An 8331-nucleotide genomic window follows, 5' to 3' on the forward strand; every position below is an offset into this window, starting at 1 on the left:
CCATTGAAGACATTGCCATAAAATTATCAATTACAACCACATAAAAACATCAAAGATAATAAGTAATGTAAGATCAAAGAAGATATACACCTAAGAGAATCAAGATAAAATTTTATTATTACTAAAATATCCCATCTATAATAATCTATCATACACACAAAGCGAAGATACATCATATACCATCATTATTCTGACCAATCACATAATATGACATATCATAGTCACATAGGAAACTAGAAAGCATAGACAAGCATCACAACCAAAACTAGAATTGACCAACGCTAAAATAAGGGTTGAACCACATAAATCATAGGGTTTGACAAGCCAAAAGAGGGAAGGGCACTACATAATTTCAAACATTATTTCAATACATATTCAATTGGGAGTCTTAAATGTTGATATTTTTTTATAAATGACCTATTCTTAGGCTTAGAAAAATATAAATAATATAAAGTTGTGTCTTATTGATCAAACTAGTTATGACCATATAAGACATTTTTGTTATTAGCCTAAACTAATTTTTTTGACTGTATAACACATATGAGGATCCAATTTATGCACCAATTAAATGAAAAAAATTATATACATATTATAATTAGTGGTTCCAACCATAACTTGATCTAGTTAAATGTAGCGACTTAAGATAGATTTTATCAACTAACTTTACTTGCAATTACAATTATGATGTCTTGATCCATCAAACATATGTGTGGTATTTTTCATTGTCTCAAACATGACCTATAATAATATTGATGGATTTGAAACAAACATGAAATGAAAATAAACTATTATAGACTATGAAGAAAATTTTTTATTTCAAGAAGAGGTATAATACAACAAATTTATCTTTAAATTTATGTTAGGTCTCCAAAGAGTTCATTACGTTGCAAACTCTTTTCAACTTGGCTACACAATGAAGTCGATTTTATTCTTACTTTTTATTTACTTTTATCCTTCATTTAAAATTTTCTCTTTATTAAATCATCACACAAGTTGATGATTTTATTAATTTATTAATGGAAAAGATTGTATCTAGGTTCAAGAAGGACAAAAATTGCAAGAGGTAATTTGTCATTTATCAAGCATATTTGTATTGTCTATCCAACCATTAGACAACATATATTACAATATAAATATTCTTATAATTACTTTTCTAGTAATATGATTTTAAGTTTTAGTATATAATTGAAGATCCAAATAATATTCATTTATATTGTCGAATAATGATACCACATTGGGACTTTATAGCATTTAGAAATATTTTTGATTAGGATAAAACAACTTTTTAAGGGGACCCAAAACCCTTACAACTAGAGAAATTCCATCGATTAATGGACTGGACTACTTGTCAGTGAATAATAGGTTTTAGAAAGGACCTTAAATCTTTTGGACTTATGGGAATCTAGAGCCTAAAACCCAAAGAGTACACAAAACATAAACAAAAATTCAAAGCACCCATAACCACCCCAACAATAGCCAAGGCTCAAGCATAAACCATTACAAAACAAGCTAGCCCAAGCAAAAAATATAAGTTAGCAAACAATAAACCTCAAAAAATAAAGTATGAGGGTTTTTTTAGGCACCCTCAGCAAACATGAAGGGTTTTCCTAGGCTTCCATTCCCTATAACAGAATCTCTACATGATAGAAAGCCACAAAACTTGAACCTAACTAAAAAAAAACACTAGCCAAACCAGGCCCTTGAAAACTACTAGCATCTAGCTTATCCCTAAGAGAAACAAAAAACATTGTGTTTTTCTAGGCTCCCTCAACCTTAAATGTGGGTTTTACAGGGCTCCCACAACTTGTTTGCAACACTAAGAACTTTCTTTACCTGATGGCCATGTCTATAGGAGGAAAACAAAATTTACAAAGAAGGCCAACATCAATAGCCTTACAACCAAGAGATAGGGCACCATTAGCACCCCAATAATACTTCTAGGCACCACTAGTAGCATCAAACTCCACCTCAATAGGAGAAAGGTCAAGTCTAGCCACAACCATCTCTCTCTTAGTAGAAGATGGGCCTACCACTATAGGAAAAACCAAAGCAACCCAATGATGTAGAAGATGAAGCACAAAGGCCTAGGCTTGAAAAACAAGGAGGGGGAAACCAACACCCCCATCGAAAAGAAATCTAGAAGTCACAAGAGACAAGCAAGGAAATATAGACCCTATCATATTAGAGGACACTAACATAAGATGTTCTGAATGAACCAAAAACAAAAAAGCCTCTCCCAAAAAATCAAGATAAATAGAGGAGCATAAGAAGAGAAGAGAGACAAAAGAAACACCATTGTTCTAGAGTAGAGGTAGAGAAGAAGATGAGAACATGAAAGAAACCCTAAAATATACAACCATGAAGATCTTCCTGTTAGGGTAGAAATAACTTCTTAACAACTGCACATAATAAGGAGGGAACCTCTCACAAAAAAACTAGCAGGCCCAAAATATTTGCCACTTCAAACCAACCCATCTCGCAAACAAAATGTTTGACTAAGAAAATCCCCCACATGCGAAAAGGGTGACACATAGAGGGAAATGCTCGAGATCTATGAGGAGGAGAAACACTACCATGATCACAATAAAAGCCATCTAGAAAAACAAGTCACATGTAGAGAACAAGCTCAGAGGAACAGAGCAAGTCCTCTAAATAGAGGCATGAGTTTATGCAAACAAAAATTTTAAACCACCACCATGAGGCACCAAATAACCCGCAAGACAAAGGAAAAGAGTCCACACAAACGATCAACCTCACCATCCCTGACCCCATTTCCAAACTCCTCAACATCCTCTGCCAAAACCCAAGATCCAAGCCTCCTCCCACACCAACGCTCACCACATTGAACAATAGTGGAGCCAAGGAGATGAAGGAAGGAGACCAACAAGGCCATAAAAGAGCCCACACAATCCTCCTCCCCATGTGAGTCTTTTAGGAACTAGAAGGACAACTGAGAGAGGGGGGTGAATCAGTTTTCAATGAATTTCAACCCAAATATAAATTAATCCAACTTGAATTTAGTGTCAGTAAACCAAACTTAATACTGATGAAATAGATTAGCAGTTTATATCAATACGAGTGAAACTTAATGGATGAAACAGAAAGAGAAACAACATCCACAACACATGACACAAAGATTTTGATGTGGAAATCCTGTAAGGGGAAAAACCACAGTGGGAAACCTTACCCACAATTAGATGATACTACTGCAGTTAGTAAGTGTATACATATGGGGTCTACACATGAAGAAAGGCCAACCACCTAGAGCTCACTGCTCAATCACAAAATGGGAGTCACACTGACTGCAGTAGGATGGTTAAATCCTAAAACAATGTAATATTTCAAAGTACCATCTCCAATGTTGGATTCAGTACCGATTTAAGCTCTTATAAACACCTTCATACCTTCCTTCAACCTTCAGATGATGTTTGTGTGATTCACACTATAATCTGCTCATAAGATCTTCAATATTCACACATATATAGAGTTTCTTTTTTTTATTACATCTCTCAAATGAGATCTTACATTTATACAAAACCTAAGACGAAATATTAAGGTCGGCTCACTAAAGATATTACATTTAAATCAATTACAAAATAAGTCTTGATGCGATACAATATGTTAGCCTTAATATATTATCCAAATAATAAATCATCTCCATAACATGTCGTGCTGATTTGGAATAGATAGCGTATATGGGTCCATAACCTAGAGCTATCTGTTGGTAACAACAAATATGTCAACTCGATTAGACCAATAACCAAAAGACCAAATCCAAATAGCTAATCCATGTCTTAGACATAATCAAAATATCTCCTGATGATAACAAGTCATCTTCATTGTCGGGGAACCATATAACCTATCGGTGAACAGATACCGGTGACTATGCATAAGCCACTAACCTTGCTGGTGAACACAATGTGTCAGTTCAACGGTAAACCAATATAACCAAAGTGCCAAATCAACAATGTAGACCTCCAAAAGGATAAGTGTTGACCTCAATGACAAAACCAATGCAACACATCCATAATACCAACAATCTGCCCCTTTGGCATTGATGGAAACACTAGATGGAAAAACATCTAAGTGCCAAAACAGAATGCAAAAACCAATAAACCAACAATCTCCTAAAATAGATCAATACCAAAATACATTACTCCAAGAATATATCTCTCACCTATTTATGTCTCTCCCCAAAGTACAATGTTTTTCCATAGATATCTCTCCCCCTTTGACATCAAATGCCAAAGCAGTTAAGAATAAATATTGGAACATACAACTAACTACTCCCCCTGAGAAGTAGCTCTCCTCAATCAACGTTGGAAAAAGATTTCTCTATTAGTTTCTGTCAGTTTTATGTCAATTTCCAACATCTAAGTCTCTATCGGTGGGAAAATTACCCCAAGCTACTCTCTGAGATATTCAAAGGTTTCCTTAGGGAAAGGCTTTGTAAACATATCTACAATCTACTCTTTAGTATTTACATAAACCAATCTTACTTCATTTTCTTCAACATTCTCTTTTAGAAAATTATACTTGATAGAATCATGTTTTGTCTTAGAGTGAAATACCAGATTCTTTGATATATCAATTGCTGGTGAATTATCACAATAAATGATTACTGATTCTTTACATTTTACCTTTATATCCTTCAACATTTACTTAATCCATAATAGCTAAGTACAACTAGTTGCGGCTACAACATATTCTGCTTCTATTATAGATAATGATATACAACTCTGCTTCTTGCTTATCCATGAAATCAATCTTCTGCAAAGAAAGAATGCACCGCCAGTGGTACTCTTTCTGTCATCCACATCTCCTACCTAATTAGAATTTGTATATACATATAACTCAAAGTTGTCATTCTTAGGATACCATAAACCAAGATTTGTTGTTCCTTGTAGGTACTGGAAAATCCTTTTTACTGTTGATTCATGGTTTTCTTTAGGATTACTCTGAAATATTGAAACAATACATACTGCATTCATTATATCAAGGCTGGTTTGTGTTAAATATAGTAAACCTCCAATCATAGATTTGTATCTTGTCAGACTAATAGGAGTTTAAACATCCTTCAATGTCAATTTATTAGTTGTAGTCATCGGAGTACTTACCGGTTTAGAGTTTTCCATACCAAATTTCTTCAGAAGTTCTTTTAAGTATTTTGTTTCACATATGAATATACCTTTATCTGTTTGTGAAATCTACAAGCCTATAATTTTTTTTTATCTCTACAATCATAGACATTTCAAATTCTTCCTACAACATGTTAGCAAAGTCTTTACACAATCCATCTTCACCTCCAAAAATGATATCATCCACAAAAACTTCAATAACCAAGATGTCATCATTAGTGACTTTGTAATATAAGTTACTATTAGCATTACCTTTAGTGTATCCAAGATTTAAAAGATATTTATCCAATCTAGCATACCAAGCTCTGGGAGCTTGCTTCAATCCATATAAAGCTTTCCTTAATCTGGAAACCGTATCCTTATCATTTGTCAATGAAAATCCATCAGGATGTTCAATGTAAACTTCCTTTTCAAGATCACCATTCAAAAATGCACATTTTACATCCATCTAATATACTTTATAGTTCTTATGAGCTGCAAATGCAAGAAATAGTCTAACTGCCTCAATCTCGCTACCGGTGCAAAGGTTTCATTATAATCAATTCCCTCTTTCTGTGAATAACCTTCACAAACTAATCTTGTTTTGTTTCTAGTTACCTCACCATCTTCATTTAGTTTGTTTCTAAATACCCATTTAGTTCTAGTTACATTTTTGTCTTTAGGTCGGGGAACGAATGTCCATGTATCATTATTTTCAATTTTTTCTAATTCATCTTCCATTGCTTTTATCCAATTTTTATCTTGACATGCTTCAATAACAGATGCTGGTTCACCTTGAGAAATTAAACATACATCTTCATTTTCCAATCTTCCTCATCATAACACCATGATATTAACTTTCAATTATCTAATTTTCTGAGTGATTGAATCTTACATACCTGGGTTTATTCACAAGCTTCTCTTCTTCATTCACAGTGGAGTTTTCTGAGGATGTCGGTGTGACTGGATCTATATTTTGTACTCATGCAATATATGTTGGTTCATTTATGATTACCTCAACTGTCAGTTCAGAATCTACAAATCTTGAATTTCCTCTAAAGTGTTCATCTATCTTCACATTAGTACTTTCAATGATTCTCTATAATCTTTTATTAAAACATCTATATGCCTTGCTCTTAGATGAATAAACAAGAAATATTCCTTCATCACTTCTAGGATCAAATTTGCCAACATACTCATCTCTCCTAATATAACATTTACTTCCAAATATTCTGAAGTATTTAAGAGTAAGAGTATTACCAAACCATAGTTCATAAGGGGTCTTATCGGTTTCACCTTTGATGTGAACTCTGTTAAAAGTGTAAACTGTTGTATTTACTGCTTCTCTCTAGTACACATGAGGTAGATTTGCTTCCAATATCATGCTTCTTGCTACATCCAGAATAGTTCTATTCTTCCATTCCACAACTCCATTCTACTGAAGTGTCTGGGGTGGTGATAGTTGTCTTTTGATTCCATTCACTTCACATTTAATTTTCTTGTTGGTTTCATTCTCTACCATTGCCTTGTATAACTTGAATTTTCCAAAAGTTTCTGATTTCTCTCTTAGAAAAGTAACCCAACACATTCTAGAATAATCATCAATTAATACCATAAAGTATCTATCTCCCTGAAGACTTCTTGTTCTTGTTGGACCACACAAGTCAGTATGAATTAAATCAAGAACATTATTGGATTTCTTTGAAACGCTCTTAAATGTTTTTCTAACTTTCTTTCCCATTTGACATTTCTTACATATCAGATTATGAGGTTTCACAATCTTAGGTAAATCCTTTACTCCCTTCGTTGAACTGATCTTTATAATGCAATCAAAATTTACATGACAGAGTCTCTTATGCCATTACCAACTCTCATCAATGTGTGCAATCAAACATATCTTATCACCGGTATTCAAATGAAAGATATTACCTTTACTCTGATTATAGGTTGCAATCTCCAATCTAGTTCTATTTGTGATTTTGCATTTTCCATTCTTGAATTGTAACTAAAATCCCTTTTCAACTAATTGACCAACACTCAAAATATTATGCTTCAAACCTTCAACATAATAAACATTATCAGTATTGTGCTTACCATCCAATGATATAGTGCCTCTTCCTTTGATTAAACAAGCTTCATCATTACTAAATCTTACTAGACCTCCATTACATTCTTGAAATGACAAGAATTTTCTTTTATCACCAGTCATATGATGCAAACATCCACTATCAATGATCCATTCATCCTTTTCTCCAATGTTAGCTGCTAGTGCCGGTTGATCTTCTTTTACTGCAACAAATGCCCATCCATTATCTGTTGGATCTTCATCTGAATCATTTATAACTCCTTCATCAGCATTGTAACATGCTTTATCTTCGTTCTTCTTAAATTTGTATCTTTGATATTCACGGTTAGGCTTATATGTTCTCTTTGTGTCCTCTCTCAATCTTGCATGTCTATTAGGATATCTAGATGCTATGTGACCAATTCTATTGCAATTAAAAAATTTGAAAGGTGTTTTACCTTCATACTTACTTCCTACTAGATCTTTGGGCATCTTCCTGGCAAATAGTGCTTCAAGTTCTTTCAGTTCTTCACTTTCCTTCCTGATATCTTCAAGTTCTTTTGCATAAAGTGTTTTCCAATCAGATTTGTCAGATGATGATGCTGCAAATGATGATGCTTTGAAAGCTAAATCAGTCTTTACTGTAGCAATAGGACCAAATTCCTCAAGCTCAAATGTTGAAAGTTTTCCAACCAAGGTATCTCTAGATACTGATGTGTTAGGCATTGTTCTCATTTGATTAATAGCAGTCACTTTCATTTTGTAAGCCGGTGGCAATGCTCTTAAAACTTTAGAAAGAATTTCATCTTCACTTAAGGATCCTCTACAACATTGTATTCCTAAAACAATTTCATTTACTCTTTCCATAAACCCAGAAATTCTTTCATCTTCTTCCATTTTTAAATTTTCATACCTGACTCGGTAACATTCCAGTTTGCAATTTTGACAGTGGTATCTCCTTCATTCAATGTTTCCCATTTATCCCAAATAACTTTAGCAGTAGATGAGTATGATAATCCCATGGTTTGCTAATCTGATAATGCACTCAGAAGTGCTTCACTTTCTTTGCAATCATTCTCCAAGTCCTTAGCTAATGTTGGTGGATGAGGTTGATTCAGCATAGGAGCAACATAACCATTCTTTGTAACT

The sequence above is a fragment of the Cryptomeria japonica genome, chromosome 7 (assembly GCF_030272615.1).
Source record: "Cryptomeria japonica chromosome 7, Sugi_1.0, whole genome shotgun sequence".
In the NCBI taxonomy this organism is placed as follows: domain Eukaryota; kingdom Viridiplantae; phylum Streptophyta; class Pinopsida; order Cupressales; family Cupressaceae; genus Cryptomeria; species Cryptomeria japonica.